The sequence below is a fragment of the Onychomys torridus genome, chromosome 12 (assembly GCF_903995425.1).
Source record: "Onychomys torridus chromosome 12, mOncTor1.1, whole genome shotgun sequence".
In the NCBI taxonomy this organism is placed as follows: Eukaryota; Metazoa; Chordata; class Mammalia; order Rodentia; family Cricetidae; genus Onychomys; species Onychomys torridus.
Genome location: NC_050454.1, coordinates 47,445,290 through 47,464,744, shown reverse-complemented (window position 1 = coordinate 47,464,744; position 19,455 = coordinate 47,445,290).

The window sequence follows — 19,455 nt, the reverse complement described above, 5'->3', positions numbered from 1 at the left end:
GAGAGAAAACTTATACTAAATTATCTTAAAGTACTTTACTTTTCAGCTAAATGCTTTGCATGTTATCTTAGGTTTAACATTAATGGTAAGGTTAATTGGTATTAATTAAGACCAAGATCATTGTGAAGACTAAATGCACTCATCATCTTTAACCTTGATGGAAAACATCACTTGGGAAACCCTGGAATAGATGGCAGAGAATAGTCACTTAGCTTTTCTACATGCTTGGTTAAAAAAAGAAATTGTTGCATTAATACAAGTGTATAGTACCATATTTATATTAACTATAAAATGCTTTCATATGTTAAATAATATTTTAAATGTTATGAAACAAATAGAAAAAAATCAGTTCAAATAACAGTATATATATATATATATATATATATATATATATATATATATATATATATACTATCTGTATATAAATACCATCAATAAATCGATGATTTTAATTTCATTCTTTTCACGGTGGTATAATGCTCTCATGAACTTTTTTTCTTTTCTTTTCATTTTAGTTTAATATACAGTGTGGCCAGCACAGCCATGGGCATCACAGGGACCTGGGAAGGGGAGTAGTAGTAGATAGGGAGACAAGAATATTTTGAGTGATGTTTATAAATTGTTTGGCTACTAAGGACAGCATTGTAAGAAGAGCTTGAGATCTTTCCTCTGCACTGCCCTGTTGATGTGGTTATGTTGTACTTCAGAGTATTTCTCTAATCCTTTGTCTCATGCCTGAAGGTTTTCCAGTTAGGGAGTCATATCTGGGTCAGGGTTTGTGCTTGAAAAGAAACCCTGAAACAATCTGGAATTCCCAAAAAATCTCCATATATTATTGTTGCACATATTCTATATGGTCTTATAATAAAAATCCCAGAGCTGGATATTGGGGTGAAAGCAAAAGATTAAAGAAACAAAGGAACAAGCCACAGCCACTTGCCAACTTCAGGAATCCCTGACTGAATGTCTCTGAGTCCTCAGCCAAAAGGGATCCAACTGAAAAGCCTTTCACTCCTGTCTCCTCATGCCTTATTCACCTTTCTCCTCTCATGTAGTCCAGGGTGGCTTTGAACTCTCAGAGATCCAGACGACAGAACTCTGCCTCCCGAGTGCTAGGATTAAAAGTGTGTGTCACCACTGCCTGGCATCTATGTTTAATCTAGTGTCTTGTTCTGTTCTCTGATTTTCAGCCAAATTTTATTAAGATACACAATATATCACCACACATCATAATAAATACAATTAAACTTCCTATGTAGTTGAAATTCCTTCTAATAAGTTTATTGATAAATTAATGTTCATAATCTATTTAGATATTTATAATATTGTAACAATATATTGGAAGAGAATGTGGAGATCTATAAATTTAGATGTTCTTCCAGAGGTTGATGACTGGGAGTATCTTGTCATGTACATTTTGATGTAGTTACAGGGCAGTGGCTACCTATTTCTTATGATAGAATATGGAAGTTGTCCGGATCCAAGAAACTGTTCTCCTTCCATCTATGAGTTTTCTGTGCAAGTTATACTGAGCCTTTATTTCTTTATAAAAAACAGAGAAAGTTCTAAATGTCATTCACAGTTCATGCCATTGAATAGGCAAATGGTAGGTACCATGACATCACTCAACCAAACAAGAAGTATGATGGAGAAACAAGAAACTAATTTAGCTAAGTGGAAATACACAATGGGAGTTCATTTCCCATTACTGTTGTGTGTACCCGTTGTGGGTTCTTCTCCTTCAGGGGATAGGCAAGAAAGAGAGAGGAAAGAATATATAAGGTTTTCAAAATTAGTGAAAACTCAGTAAAATGATTTTAATCATGATCACAGAATTAATTATTGAATTCAATTGTGTAACTTGTCTAAAATGTTATAGAAATTTAGCTTGGAAAAGTGTTGTAGAATAGGTATGAGCACTTGTACTAGGAACTTATTTATGTAATAAAGATATCAGCGTTTGTTCACCTAAATCTATACTATGCAAACTGATTCAGTTATAAAATTAAGAGATGGTGATATAAAAAATAAGCAAAATTTTCTGCTTTGGGTTATTTTTTGAGGTACCTAAGTGAAGTTGGGTTCCCCTTTTCCACAAGCGGCCAATATAAACAATATGTAGCCATAAGAGGTTTTGTTCAATACAAATAGATAGGTAAATATGTAGTTGAGACTTAGGTATAAGAAATAAGTGAGAAGCAATAAAGACTTATGGGCAGCTTTAGGAGAATATAGAGTGTTTTAAGTATATTATGAAGATATTTGGACAAAGATTCAAATATGTGGATAGAAACAAGATAGTTTAGGAAGAATAGGACAATATTTAAATTTAAACTTATCAAGGTAAAGAATACACATCCCACAGGTTACTCCCACAGCCTTTATTAGCACTGACATGTTTTTCTGTGAATACTCTTAAAAGACATGAGACTTAGACATTCCTCAACCAATTGTTTGGAATTGCCCTGTTCAGCAACACATTGAGCTTCTCACGACACAGAAACAGAAAAAAAAAAAAAATGTTCTTTTTATCAAGGAAGCATAGCAGATCAGGCTTGAATAATTTAACACCCGCTGGTGTTCTGTACTGAAAATGAATGCGGAATAACTTCACTGTATTGAGGTGCACAGCCATACCCTCATTCAGCCAGAGAGATGGTTCACGGCCTCAGGCCAGACTCAAGTTATTCTTGTGGGACCATTTAGAGCAAAGTAATGAATGGAGGATCTGATCCGGAATGTGAAGGGCAGAACACTTCCATCCATGCCTCCAGCTGTGTGATGCTGCTGCAGGTCCAGAGCCCACTCCTGACTATGGATGACCTGATTAGGCTCCAAGCAGACACCTGAGACCAGTCTCTGGTGATCAGCATGAATGGGGCAAACTGTGAGGGAACGGCTCAGGGTCACCTTTGCCAACTATTTGGTGGATTGGGGTTCTGTGGGAATCTTTTCCATTTATAATGAGACTGGAAAGAGACCTGTCTCCCTGGGGGGTGTGTGTGTGTGTGTGTGTGTGTGTGTGTGTGTGTGTGTGCGCGCGTGCATCATTTACTGAAGAAGTTGAATTGGTGTACCATTCTGCTACTCTCAGGTATATGTAGAAGGGAGTATCTTAAGTGTAAGACAATATTATAATGGTAAAATACGTACAAAACATGTCACCTAAGAAGAGAGAGAGAAAGTCACTGCAAGATTTTATAAATAGTTAGTAAAATAAGTATGATAACTAAAATCACCTACGCTGAAAAAAAAAAAAAAAAAAGAATTTCACAACTCAGATTTCCTGTGCTTAGTAAGCTACCAGAAGTCAAAAGCCTGTAGTTCATATGAGCATCAACTAAATTTTCATGTCCTTTTGCTAAATGTAGAAAACCTCTCTGTGTCTATTGACAGTAGTTCTCCTCAGTTGTCATTGTTTAAATAAAAAAAAAAAACCTCTATAAATCTATCAATATTTTACTCAATTTTCATCTCTGTGAAAAACCAAATGAACATTGCATTTTCCAGAATCTTAAGCCATGAAAGCACAACATCAGCTGTAAATCCATAAAAATGAACAGGTAAAAGATGTATCAGAGAGATAAGAATCAAGAAGAGAAAAGCAATGGATGTGTGCTTTCATCAAAGGACATTTAAATTATTCTAGCACAGATAACTGTAATATCAAATTGGTATTATACAGTCATATTTGTTTATGGACATGGCTGGCCACAGTCCTAGGCATATTCTGACTTAATTATAGGTATACCTCTGAGTTACTTTATGTATTCTATCAATTTTTATTCTTTTATGTAATAAAAACTTATGGGTGGTTACATAAGTACTAATAGAATATATTTCTAAATTTGTACTCAGCTATTATAGAGATTCTATGATTAAAGTGGCTATAATCAACAAATATGAGAAAAAAATGTTTTATAAAGTTAAACAACAAACCCTAAAGAATCCCATAGGAATTGAGCTTCATAACTCCCTACAGACAGTGCAATGTGCAATACTTTGCCTTTCAGCTCAGAAACTACGTTTTGGCACATTCTGAAACACTTTGGAAACCTTGTCCCTTAACATTCATGGAGGAGCTAGAGAGATGGATCAGCAGTCAAAAACGATGGCTACTATTCCAGAAGACCTGGGATCAATTTTCAGCACATCATTGGCAGTTCATCAAGATCTATGATGTTACCATCTGGCCTCTGAAGTCACTACATGCATACAATGCACACGACTGTACTCAGGCACACACACACACACACACACACACACACACACACACACAAAAATAAAATAAAATAAAATAAAATAAACAGTAAATAAATAAATAATAAAAAATAATGGAAAATGCAAACCTATGCTTTCAAGTGATGAATCTCCAGAGTCATATCAAAACGTTTACTAAAATTTATTTGTGGCCCTCCTAGCAGAAAATGCTACCAATATCATATCCAAGTATCTTCTATGAGATATTTTGATGAGTTCTTTCAATCTATATTACAGCAAAGGATAAGAAAATTTATGTATCCTGATGGAGAAAAAAAAAAAAAAAAACTAAAATTAAGCATTGAAGTTTGCTTTATTTGAAAGCTCAACTATCCAATATTGTTTTAGTATAACGTAGGAAATAGCCAATATTTTGGAAAAAACATTCTTCAGTGGCCAAGTCAATAGTTCATTTGTGTCTGACAATTTCTGTGTTTACTATAAAAAATGTACCAGGCCTAGCATTTTCACTGGAGTCACAACAAAAGTGTGGCCCATTTTGTCAGCATTACTCCCGTCTAATTTACACAGAGGTCACACAGTTGCCTGAAGTGGGAGTATGGAGAGGACCACCTAAAAATTCTTAATGGTAGCACTAATTTCTACATAAAAATGTTGCCCAGAATATGACTTTAATGTTAAATTACTGTGTGTGCTGCATGCAATTGAAATGACTTCTGCTTAGATTTATCTATTATAACTAACTGTCTTTGCCATACTGACTATGAGTCCCATATACGGACTGTATCTACTTCAAAATATGTCAGCTTCATTTACACGTTCAGAGACCAGGAAAATGACCACCAGATGGCTTGAAAACTAAAGGCATATATGGTAAGCTTTTTCTGGACTATCTGTATTCCTCCAGCTGCTGGTTCCTTTAGCAGATGTGCTAAGTTATTATTTTAGCCTAGAACAAAGAATGGACTCCAAAATGCAGTGTCTATCAATCCTTAGAATGTTTTCATTTTACTCACCACAGAATCATCTCTCCTACAAATTTATTTTAAGAGTCACTGCAATGTATATTTGACATATTAGAGTGAAATCTTTGTTTTATTTCTAAGTACACAGATACCCCTTAATGCGCCAGATTTCATGATGTTAGTACAGTTCAGTAGTAGGAGCCAAATAAGAAATTATATCATTTTCTTAGAGGACAACTCCTAATCCATTCTTGATTTTTTTCTTCTTCTTAGTATTACCATTATTAGTTTCCCATTTACTTTTCTTCAAGGAACTATATTTATTCATCATCATTGCAACTTTATGTGTCTCAGAATGTATTGACTCCTATTCTGATTTTCCAGTTTGTTGCAACAATTATAACCAATCCTTACTCTCTGAACTAAGGCTTTTAGTTGACTCCTGCATTTAACTTCAACAGTTTCAGATGTCTATCATCACCAGGCAGTCTGCCCCTTCTCCCAGTCTTCAGTATCAACCCAAGAAACCAGCAGAGAGTCTTTCCATACCACTTCCTTTCTCCTGTGCCATTTTTTATGGCTTGGGTAAACACTAGAACTATGTAGCTTATATCTGTGCAGGTGTAATTTATGTGTGCTTTTTAGCACACTTTCGTTCCTGAGTCCAAGCTCATTGCTGGGAATTTGATAAGCCTGTTTGGTACTTCAGTTGGTCACTCATATCTTTCCTCCTACACATATAGGACCCTCCTCATCTGAAAATTCCAGTATTTCCTTGTGATTTTGCCACATTAAGTTTCGACTGTTAGACAAATGCATATCAAAAACAAGAGAAGAAAAAAAAACAATTTCCAATTTATTTTGTGTAAGTTGAAATTCTTCCTATTCTTTATCATAGAAACTAAAAGTTAGTGTCCTTGGATACCACCAAAATAAGCTCTAGATTTCATAATTGTCTATGACTTAACTGGAAATCCAACTCATCATATAGCAGAGGATTAATAGTGCTCAGCAAAAGCCATTCAATTCCCTATCCTGAAAGCCACTATGCTTTCCTTACATTCTATCAATCTATCCTATCCAGTGAGCTAGTTCACCATATTCTAAAGAGATGTATTCCTAGTTCATCACTTGTAAAAGAACTAGTTGGACTGCCACAGTGTGCCAGCACTTTGTGTGTTTCACTTATTACTAATTGTAAGGGCCTCTTTGCCAAGGGCATAGTACAGTATTTAACTTTGGTTTCTTTCTTTCTTTTTTTCCCCCCAGAGCTGAGGACTGAACCCAGGGCCTTGGCTTCCTAGGCATTCACTCTACCACTGAGCTAAATCCCCAACCCTTAGCTTTGGTTTCTTAGAGTAGAGATCAGCTGCTGGCAACAAAAGGATGAGCTTGTCTATCTCTTTCTGTAAGCAGCTGAAAGCTAAGTATTGAAAAGTGAAACTACCAAGTATGATGGTCCGAAGCCCAAATTCGGGAGGCTGAAACAGGAGAATTGCTGTGATTTTGAAGATAATATGTGTTACAGAGTGAGACTATCTTTTTCTTCCTTCTTTTATTTTTGAGATTATAATATAATTTCATCATTACCCCATTCTCCTACCAAATACTCCAATGTGTATCTTCTAGAGTGAGGCTATTTAAAAAGTAAAATGGTTTTTTTTTTAAAGCAATAAAACAAATCAAAACAAAAACACCCCCACCACCAAAAATAAAAAAATAAAAAAAGCAAAGCAACTAAAAGGCTGAACCGCTACTCAAATCCCAGACTCCTTTTATCTTCCTTCTCCATTACCCTGGATCTTTTATCTCCAGGACTGTAAGATGGTAGCTTCACTATAGGCACCAACTCTTGTATCATAAATGGGAAAGGAACAGGGTAAATGGCATGGTAAGTGATAAGAGTTTTCCTTTTATCAGGGAAATAATAGCCTTCCAAGGAGCCTTACTTGAGAAATCAGGATGTACACCTCACTCTTTGGAACTGTATCACACAGCCCTCACTGCAAGCATGCCTGCAGGTGAAGTTTTCTTCCTATGTATATTGCTGTCCAATAACCATGTCAGATTCCTTTATTAGCTAAGAACCAAGTGCAACCAGCAGTGTCTGCCATGGGACATATTTAAAATCTTAAATGAATAACTACTGTCACTTAATACTCTTAATATTTTGAAATTGAACATCACAGAGATATTTTCTACTTTTAGCATTATGTATTGCATTGTATTACATGCAATATTTGGTTATTTATAATTGTATGATGATGAAAGTTTTAATGAACCATTTTGCTTTAAACTGCTTTCAGGATTGTCAACAAATTACAGGGGCTGGAGATAATATAGTACCTCTAAATGTAAAGGCATATTTCCAGTATGGAAAAATAAATGACTTTTGCAGGTGTGTATAAATATGTACAACTTTTAGTTTAGAGGCTTTTAAATGGCCTTTAAATCTTCCCTTATCACTTAATAGATAGCAATAATAGACATATTCTTTTTGCAAATGACATGACCATACTCCAAAATTAAGACAACCTCCCCCTAAACCAGAAAACTCTACAGGATAAAAAATAAAACAGAATGTCAACAAGATAAGGCTTATGCCCAAGGCCAGCTGGACTTCATGGCCTGAGGCAAAAGAGATTGGCAAAGAGGTAATTTTTCGGTGTATTATCTGAGAATGAAAATGTTCTCCCAAAGTCAGCTTCACAAAATGACACTGCAGGCTAGACCGGGAATCTTTGTACATGAACAAATGCAGAAAAGCACATGGCAGCTATAGTTTGTGGCTGAAATTTCTATCAAGCTGGCTGTCAAGCGTGTGAGGAAGAACAAGCAGATTCTTGTACACAGACATCTAGCCATGTTGTCTCCTAGCTTGGTCAATCATCTGCTATATCAGGAACTTAACTGTGGGACAGCAGCCATAAGTATCCCTGTTTGTACACTGGTGAATCCCATGAGCCAAAAAAAAAGATAATGAAACTACTAGGCACAAAAAGGCCAATGTAGAGAGTTATTACTGGTAGTTTTTTGCCTCTTGTCCAAAGAATTGGAAATGAAAGCTCACACAGACTTGCAAATGAAGCAAGGTAACTTATTGGAATAAAACAATAAAAATTACACACACACACACACACACACACACACACACACACATGTATATGGATGTATATATACACTGTCAAGATAGCATGCCATGTAAGTGTGAGTACTCGAGGGCCTCAGGAATACAGCCTGGGGTACTTTTTGATAAGGCCTAAATAAAGGACTGATTACCCGGAGGCATCCTTAGTGTGACTTCTCTTTTGATTAGTGAATTAGGTCATATAATCATTTATGAACTGTGTATGGCCCTTCCCATAATAAATCTTATTTTAATCATAAACATGCTCAACTAACTGTGTACGAGCATAAGAGATTCTGAATAAAAAGCTAGGAGCAGACATAGTTTCCTCTTAATGTGCATGCTTCAAAAACCATACAGTTCCAGACAAAGTCTGTTCTTCATACCTGATTACATTGGGAATGCAGTCAAATCTAAACATGGTTGTTACCAGGGTTGTGGAATCCTATACTGGATAAAAGTATACTTAGAGCCGGGTGCAGGCAGGGAGTCAAAAGGTACTGAGGTTATTAAGTGAATTGTGGAGAAAGAAGAGTGTAAGCCTGGTTCCTGAGGGTAGAAGCATATGCTGCTAAATATGTTATTACTAGAGGGGACTGTTCATAACCTCAAAACTAATGTAGGTTCCAAGCTAAACTGTCTTCTGCTTGCTCACTGTAGAGCCTTTGTGACCACAGACTCATGTGCTGGCATTTTCTGAGTTGCTTGGACATTTTCTCCTGTTTCTTTTTAGTCTTTGGTTCTCTGAATTCCACACTTTGAAAAATACTACTTCCTGAAACTCTAATAATGTAATTTAAGAACTGTAATCTTTGGGTGGCTAGAGGGATAGTTTAGTAATTCATAGTCTATAATGCTTTTACAGAGTTATATAAAATCCCAAACCCAGGTGTGCAGCTCACAACAGCCGGTAAGTTCAGCTCCAGAGGTTCCAAAGTTCCATTTTGGCCTCTGTGGGCAACCTTACTTACTTGTATAACTCCTGCACATACGCTCATGTATAGCGAGTTAAAAGCAAAATTAACTCTTCTAGGGACAAAAATAAATACAATTTATCTTTTAGCATTATAGGGTACTTTACCATTTTTATTTTATGTTATGTTTCACCTATGTCCACTTACCTTTAAATATGTCACCTTCTTTCATAACTAGACATACTAACTAAAGTAACTCTATAGTACCAGGCAGTCATTCCTATTTGAAATGGTTTATTAAACTCATATCTTTCAACAAGTAGGTTGACCAGTGGCCCATTTCCTTACCGATTGGTCACATGTACAATGCTTTAAATGAAAGAAGAAAGCATTGGACTAGGCAAGATTCCCTTATCATAAGACCAGTGGAGCAGGGAAGATGCAGTGGAGACCAGACAGCTAATTTTACTGACAAACCAACATTTTCAACTATGTAAAAGGAACTTTCCAATTCTGTGTAATCCTGAAACCAGCTGGGAGCCCAAAATTATTTTTGCGTCACTCTCCTGTAGGATCTTCATTATATATATTAACTCATCTACGAACAAGCAAATTTTTCTTACTTCAAATATATTTTCCTATTAAATAAATCTATTTAAATAAATAATCGATTTGTTAAATAATAAATTAATTCATTCCTATTTTGTTAGTGATATGGAATCATCATTGATACTTCCTTTGATACCTAGAATTTGGAACAAGACAGAGCACAAATATCACTGACTTTGGTAATCAGAATTGAATCTTCCAAATTATAACTACAGATAATTTTCATCTTATAGCTGTTTATATAATCACATTATTAAAAAAACATAAGAGGTAAGAAATAAAATTTCATGTGCATTAACAGAGGTTTAAATTTTACTTAAGATATTTGAGACTAGAATAATTGAAAATAAATATGTATACTGGTGTAGAAATATGTGCATGCTCCCCCGCCTCCCCCCACATGAGCACGCGCACACACACACACACACACACACACACACACACACACACACACACGGAATGCTAAACATTCCAACATTTGTAATGGATACAATACTCCAGAACTGTTCTTCTCTTGGACAAAAATGTTTCCTACAAATTACTTCAGTTGTCACCATGTATAGATTTAATCAAAGATTAAATAGATTTTACTGTCAGTTTTCTGACAGAATTGATGTGATCCATTGACAAGTTGTGATGAAAACATGCATGGAATTGAAAAATGTATGTGCATTAAATTTATCATTTTTTTCTTTGCTGACTGAACAGTGGACAAAGATTTTTGAGTCTGTGACATTAACATCTTATTCTACAGTTCTCTCTCTGTCTCTCTGTCTCTGTCTCTCTCTCTTTCTCTCTATCTTTCCTCCCCTTTACCTTTGCTTACTCAGGCAATCCCAAACTCCAGCACTTCCATATTTCTACCAGAATACAAAGGCTATTGACTTCCCTCTTTAAACATTAGACATTTTGTCTTGTGCTTGCTTTATAAAAAGTCATCAGAGCATATCAACATCTTAATCTAGATAGATCTGCAGCTTTCCTAAGCAGCAATTAGAAACTCCAGCACTGGTAACTCTGTCTTCCCATGTGGCAGTGATTGGCAAGGGCTGAATTCAATCTGGCCCTCTAGAAAGGTTAGGTAGTCCCCAGTTCACAGAGGCTCTTCAAATCTTGGCTTCATTGTGCTTGGATTGAGGATGTTTCTCTCATTTATGTTAACAGCATGGCCCCTGGAGGCTCAAGAGTTTGTGACCCCTATTATATAACTTTCTTTCTCAACTGTCAGCTAAACCCAATTAACATGTTTATTGTTAAGACAATATCTCCCACTGGTACATATTAATGAGAAATACTTGAAAGCCTTCAAACTTCAACCTTTCAAAATCATTTTTTAAAAAATTATAAAATGAATTGCTTAAACAAAATCTGTGTTTATGCAGTTGTTTATGAGTAATTTTTTTGTTTGTTTTAAGATAACTCATAAACTTGAAATAGTAATCCCAATTTCAGGGTTTAGCTGTGTCTTCTTAAATATGTCCTTTAGAATCTTTAATTCTAAAATAATCTTTCATCATTTCACTCTTTGCTATTTGAACAGTTTCTTTTCTTTTTCCTTCCTTTATTTGCTTCTTTTTGTTTCTTTTTTCCTGTCTTACTCTTTCTTTCTTTCTTTCTTGCTTTCTTTCTTTCTTTCTTTTTCTTCCTTCCTTCCTTTCTTCTTCCCTTTCCTGTTGTTAAACCAATCTCTTTTCTTTGAAAAAGAAAGGTTTATGTTAGTTTAGAAGATAACTATCATTGCCTTAGGACTGAACTCTGCTGAAAAGTCACAGTGTTAGATGCACATGTAAACTAGAATCACAGAAGCAATTAAGTTATGGATATTTTGTTTTCATGTGTAATAATATGCATTTTTTCATTGTTTAAAGCTAGAAGATCCTCACAATATCAAATAAAATTGGTAATAAGCGATCTTCTTCACCAATAGTATTCAGTGATGACACATGACAGTTCTCCAAAAAGTACAGCTGGGCTGATGGACTGGTAAATGCTGGGAAGATAATGAGTGAAATTATTTTTTTCTAGCAACCCTTTCTACCATGATTATGTGGAACCTCACATAGATCATTTTCTAGCAATGACTGAAATGTCATAGTCACCTTTCTGCATCCCAAAAATGTATTGAAAACTTGTTTTACTCAATTGATGTACTTCCTATTTTTTTTTTGTATTACTGTACGTGTAATTTTCATGTGGATAAGAGGGTGTAGGCCTTTACATACTACAGTGCATGAGTGGAAGTTAGTGGATTTCTTTACTGAGCAGTTCTCTCCGAATTTTCTTTGGGTTTAGGGTTTCTTTTATTTCTGATACTTCACTTTGTACATAGAACTTTGAGTAATTATTACTCTAACACCTCTCACTATGAAGGGGTACACCAGAATTACAGCTATGCTCTAGTATCTTGTTTCTTTATTTTTAATAGAGAAAACTTCTACCTTAAAATTTTTATAGTAAAGTTTTTTTCTTGCAATATATGTTCTTCATATTATTCCTGTCCATCAATTTTTCTGGGATCTTTCTATTTCACTTTTCACCAAACTCCATGTTTTCTGCCTTTCTCAAAAAATGAGAGAACAAAAACAAGAAAAATATCAACAAAAATAAAATGAAATCTCTCTCTCTCTCTCTCTCTCTCTCTCTCTCTCTCTCTCTCTCTCACACACACACACACACACACACACACACACACACACACACACACACACACAAAATAGAGCAGTTTCTGTTGGCCAATTACTCTTCTGCATAGAGCTTGCCATTGACTACGGTCCTCACATCCAGGACACTCCATTTCTTGTTTTCAGTGCTGGGAGTTTGTGTTTTGTGCAAGTCTTAAGTATATTTTCACAGTTTCTTTTAGTACTTTTTTTCCCCTTGAAACAAGGTTTCTCTGTGTAGTTTTGGTGCCTGTCCTAGAACTCACTCTGTAGCCCAGGCTAGCATTGAACTCAAAGAGATCCACCTGCCTCTGCCTCCCAAGAGCTGGAGTTGACAGCCTGTGCCACCACAGCCTGGCTGAGTTCTTATATGATGAGACATTTTGTATCTGTAAGACACTGTTCCTTGAATTCATCTACTACTACCTATAGCTCTTAAAATATTTCTAACTTCTTCTTCATAGATTACTGAGCCTTGAGGGTAGTTTTATTTCTTGTTTTGTTTATTTTCTTTCCTTTTTTTTTTTCCTTTTTTTTTTTTTGTTTTTTTTTTTTTTGTTTTTTCGAGACAGGGTTTCTCTGTGTAGCTTTGCTCCTTGCCTGGAACTCGCTTTGGAGACCAGGCTGGCCTCAAACTCACAGACCCGCCTGGCTCTGCCTCCCAAGTGCTGGGATTAAAGGCGTGCACCACCACTGCCCGGCCTTGTTTTGTTTTATAAAAATATCCCATTAAGGCTGAGTGATCCAATGTTTTTCAATCTCTGTGCATTCTCCTGTTGTGATTTTAATTATGATCTACTGATAGAAGAAGCTTCTCTGATGAGGCATGAACAATGGCAAGATCAATGGGTTTATCAATATGTCATTAGAGGCAATTTTATTGCAATGTTCATTTAGCAGAATAATATTAGTATATATTTCCCCTAGTGCCTATGATGTATCTATTCATAGAACCCTGGCCTCTTTAGTGGAATCAGGCATGGGGTCCATCACATGGAGTGGGTGCTAAATTCAATCAAATGTTGTTAGTAATTCATTTGACATTAGTACTACTATTATATGAATATGTGTGGCGATGTTGTGTTCCCCCAAATATTGTGCACCCTAATAAACTTATCTGGGTTCAGAGAACAGAACAGCCACTAGACAGACATAGAGGACAGAAAACAGTGGCACACACCTTTAATCCTATCACTTGGGAAGCAGAGATCCACCCAGATCTTTGTGAGTTCAAGGCCACACTGGAAACAACCAGGAATGGTGACACATGCCTTTAACCCCAGGAAGTGATGGCAGGAAGCAGAAAGGTATATAAGGCATGAAAACCAGGAACTAGAGACTGGTTAAGCTTTTAGGCTTTTGAGCAGCACAGTTCAACTGAGATTCATTCTGGATGAGGACTAAGAGGCTTCCAGTCTGAGGAAACAGGGTCAGCTGAGGAACTGGTGAAGTGAGGTGGCTGTGGCTTGTTTTGTTACTCTGATCTTCCACTATTCACCCTAATACCTGGCCCCAGGTTTGTTTTTATTAATAAGACCATTTAAGATTTGTACTACAAATATGTCTGGTATACAGGCTGCTTTGTCAGTAACAGAGTTTGAGGATGGGTAAAACTTATGGTTACTTTTATTCTTCAGAATAGTTCAAAATAACTTTCAGCACCATGAACACTCCTCAGCACAGGTGATGCTTCTTGCTGGGCACCAGCTTGATTTCTTCATGTTTGATGACACAAGTAAGTGGCATATTTAGCAATAGAACTTACCCACAAGGTTGCAGAGAATAAGCGATAGCCTTAGCAATAGCCTTTGAGGTTTCATAATGATGATAGAGTTAGGGGACCCAATTGACCAATGAATCAATAAAAATAATTCATTCCTTTCACTGGAGGTTATGCTTAGTGGCATGAGATGTCAAGTTGGGTCATTGTTGCCCTTATTATATAGCAGGTTCACTTAAATTCTTTTCATTTATGTGTTTATTTTAGTAAGGTTCATTGTAGCAAGTTTCTCTATGACTTTTCAAAAGGTTTTTAGTGTTAGTTGTCTCTTCCTGCCCTCTCATTTCCAAACTCATTTAATCCTCATATTCTATTTTCCCTTTTACCTATTTGTAACACTATATCCTCTTTCTCTTTCCTTGGGAGATCTCCTCCTCCATCCATGGTCCTTTAATAGTTACCTATCTTATTTGTTTATTCAGATTAAAGCATATATGTAAAGTTAAAGAGCTAAAAATCTACAAATAAGAGAAAGCATGTAATATTTGTATTTTGGGGTCCCAATCACTTGGGGAAATGGTCTCCATCTCTATTAATTTACCTGAAAATTCCATAATTGAAGACAGCTAGCATTTCTGGACATGATAGGAACATTTTGAATAATTCTTTGGTTTTGAATTTTCATGTGCTTAAATGAATGATTAAAACTCTTAAAGAGAATCTATACTTTGCAGATATGGAGAGCAATGGACATATAAAACTTCTTCAAAATTCTTTAAAGCTTGCATATCATATTATAGAGAGGTCTTTTGGTCAGCCTCTGGAATCTGAGGGCAGCTGTTAGTCGAGAGCCAATAAGAAAGGAGGAACTTTGACCCTCTCAATGCCAGAAAATAACTTTTGCTATTACTTAATAAGAATGGCATGGGGGACCCTGCAATTTAGAAGAGAGTATGCTTTGTTGACACTTGATTTTTTGGGGGACATATAAAATTCTCATCAAGAAAATATAACTATACCATACTTTCTCCAGATTTCTGACTTAACAAAAACAGCGAAATTAGATATAGAGAGGTAACTTGATGTGCACATGAAAAACAAAAATAATGATTTCTCACAACTGTTAGGAGAAAGTTCAATAACTCAAAAGATAGGTTACATTTCAATGAATTGTCCTGTGGTATTTTTGCATCTTTCTTGGGTGTAAAGAGATTCATAAGTGATTAAGAGTATTTATTGATATTTCAGAGAACACAGTGCAGTTCAGGTAGGATGTCATACAAATATCTGTAGTTTCACCTTTCTGTGATATGATTACTTCTTCCAACTCCAGGCACCGGCACTCTTGTGCAGACACATGAATCTCTCAACCACATGCATAGACATATGCAATATTAAAAAATAAAAACAAATTTAAAAATATTTTTCTATAAATTGTGTATATGTACCATATTTTCTTTATCCATTATTCAGCTGAAGGGCATCTAGGTTGTTTCCAGGTTCTGGCTATTACAAACAATGCTGATATGAACATGGCTGAGCAAATGCCCTTGTGGTATGATTGAGCATTCCTTGGGTATATGCTCAAGAGTGCTATAGCTGGGTCTTGGGAGAGATGGATTCCCAATTTTCTAAGGAAGTGCCATATTGATTTCAAAAGTGGCTGTATAATATTGCATTCCCACTAGCAGTGGAGGAGAGTTCCCCTTGCTCCATATCCTCTCCAGGTGGAGCTCCAGGAGTCCATTTGTCAAGAAAGAGTAGGGACTGTAAGAGTGTGAATTGTTGAGACCAAGATTGGAAAAGCACAGAGACAAATAGACAAACTAATGGAAACACATGAATGATGAACCAATGGCTGAGGAGTCCCCAACTGGATCAGGCCCTCTGGATAAGTGAGACAATTGAATAGCTTGAACTGTTTGGGAGGCACCCAGGCAGTGGGACCTGGACCTGTCCTTAGTGGATGAACTGGCTGTTTCGAATCTTGGGCTTACACAGGAACACTTTGCTCAGGATGGAAGGAGGGAACTGGACCTGCCTGTACTGAATCCACCAGGTTGAATTGAATCCCCAGGGGAGTCTTGGCCCTGGAGGAGATGGGAATGGAGGGGAGGGGCTGGGGAGAAGGTGGGGGAAGGGGTGGGAGGGGGGAGGACAGGGGAACCCATGGCTGATGTGTAAAATTAAAAAACACAAATATAATAAATAAAAAAGGAGAAAAAATTGTAATGTCATTGATGGTAGGTATTTTAATTTGTGCTTTAAATCTGTCCTCAGTATTCACTCAATATTTAGATAAAATAAGTAATAAATTTTCTTCAATGTTTAGCATTGAATTTAGAACTTTCATTTTAAGAATGAAAATAATTATAAAGACAAGAACAATTATATTTGCAGTTTTCCAAGTAAAAAGCAAGATTAGGTTTACTACTTTTTATCATAGTATTTGGTATTTGTTGCTTTAAGTAAAATGGAATGAAGGTGAGTGTGTAATAAAGCAAGTAACATAAATTAATAAGTACTTAATATCCTCACTTCATCATATAAGAAGTTATGGACAGTGTAATAATTACCCCCATTCACTTAAGAAAAACCACCTTGCGTATATGAAGAGCTCTATTTCCTAAAAACCTTTATTTTCAAGTTAAATCTCAATTCAAACAATTAAAAGTGAGGAGTACACATACTCTTACACCCATGAAAAATTATTAAAGAACAAAAAAGCCATTCCTGAAAATCCTATATTTAGTAAGGTATATGTGAACATGTCAGGCATTACAAGCTAATCTTATACAGCAACAAAATCTAAGACAATTTGAGATTTCATAAATGAACAATCACATCAGGGAGTGTGAAGGCAGTTGCTCCTTTTTACTACATTCTGGCTAGGGCATTGGAACTATGTTACACAGTACATTCTGACAATCTCTGTACTGAAAATAAGGAGACAAAAAGATTTATCTGATAGAGCTAGGTAATAGAGAGGATATAGAAGGTTGTGGTGTTAGAAGAATTGAGACATCTGGGGGCAACAAGAAAAATAACTTGTGCAATCTAATTGACCCAAATCATCCAGTGGTAAAATTTTCTTCACTGCCACAGACAGTATAGTCACTGAGGACACTGAAGACATTACCAGGGCAGTGTTTCCCAAAGGTTCCCTTGAAAACAATTACTTTAGCAATCTGAATGGACTCTGGAAAGCCATTTAATCTTATAAGTTTTCTCCCTAGTTATTACTCCTAACACTTCTCACTCCTCATCCTGTTAGTTAATATTTTTGTACTGTCTTGGAATTACTACTTTTTTTAACCTTAAAAACTGTAACCTTATCTACCTATCCCCATGTTTAATTGTAGCATCTGTTCTTATAAAAACAATGACATATATATATATATATATATATATATATATATATATATATATATATTTACAAATTATGGAATAATGAATACATTCTTAATTTGTGGAGTACTGAATTTGCTAACCTGATTCATGAATACAAAATATGAACAATGTTCATAAAATATCGTGTTTTATAGCTTTACTTAAACTTTAGAGAAATCAAGGACAGGATTGCCTAGAGCTATAAAATACCACAATTCCTTACTTTTCCTGTCTTTTAGAATTCTGAAATACCTGTATTAAGTCACCATGTAATTTGGATGCTCTTGGCTTCATTTCCACAGCCATATGTTTCTGACAGCAGTGTTTGTTCAGGACTTGGATTCCTTTCTATTTATTCATATTTTTGTATCGAACAATTTAATTAAAATAGCTAAAAGTTAAATGGTTTTATGAGGATAAAATGCTTTTAATTTTATTTTAATATTTTAAGTATTTTCTTCATGCTGTTAAATGTAATTGGTGGTATCTTTGTTTTAATTTTTTTTAACTGGTTATGGTACTTGTGTGGTACCTTCATGAAAACAGTATGGCTAGCTTGTAGGAACTAGCCCTGGTGAAGATTCTTTGGGTTTCTCTATGATGAAGTCTATGCTCTAAAGTCTATTGACAGTGCAGTGGGCAGTGTATACTTCCTGTGGATGCTCTGCATGGTCCTTCCTCCTCCTCCTGACCTCTTTAACAACTCTACTCTTTGCAAGATAGAATGGTTAAAAGAGCTTGCCTTTCTTTGGGCCTTTATAACCAGAAGTTATCACCATTGTGTGTGCAGTCACTGATGTCAAAGACGTGTGAGTATTTGAATGGTAGTATTTCAAGAGCAGAAGTAGCTGACTGCCACAGAGGACTAAATGCTGACTCTCCAGTCCTTTTCCTGAATAATCGTGTTTCTGCTCAACAAGCAAGTAAAAGCTTTCAAAAATGGCATTTCTTATCTAATAAGTAGTATTTTTAGATCCATTCATCTTTGTCAAAGGTAGAATGACAGTATACTTTATAAGCATTTCTCAAAACATGAATATGGTATTTACAGTACTGTAAGACTTGATAAATGCAGACGATTGAGTTTTGATCCATGATATTTCAGTAGTTTATAAACCATATCTTATAATTTCTTCTGACTGAAGGTATAGAAAATGTTTTAGCCAACTGCATATATGTAGACTGAATTTTGATTTTTAGGTATAATTATTAATAGTTATAATATGTCAAGTTTACTTTTTTGGTGGAATATACTTATTTAGATTTTTATCTTTCTCACTATAGAAGATGAATTTCACATCTACTTTTCTAATCATGTCATGATTTTAGTCATGGTAGTCCAAGTGACTCCCAAAATAATAGAGTTTATTGGTATTGTACTTTGTTACTATTTAGAAGTTGAAAGTAAGTGCCTATTGCCAAAGAAACTGGATGCTTAGGGCTCAGAACTAAAATGATTTGAACTGAAAGTATAATGGCTATTATTTGTTGTCAACTTGATTATATCTGGAATGAACTAGAGTCCAGAAATGGAAGGCAAGAGAATTTTTGCTTGAGTTGAAATGGATGAATCAACTTCTAGTCCTGACTTTGAGGTAGGAAGACACACATCTCTGATCAGGATCTTAAAGCAGGAAGACACATCTTTAATCTGAGCCATACCTCCTGATGGAAGTCTATAAAGGACATAGAAGGAAGTTTTTGTTCTTTGCTTGTTTGCTCCTGCCTTTCTAGCATATTCATTATTTCACTGCCACTGGACCCTACTTTTTGGGGGACTCCAGCATATCTTGAAGACCAGCTGAGACATTCAGCCTTGTGGAGTGAACAACTCCTGAATTCTGAGACT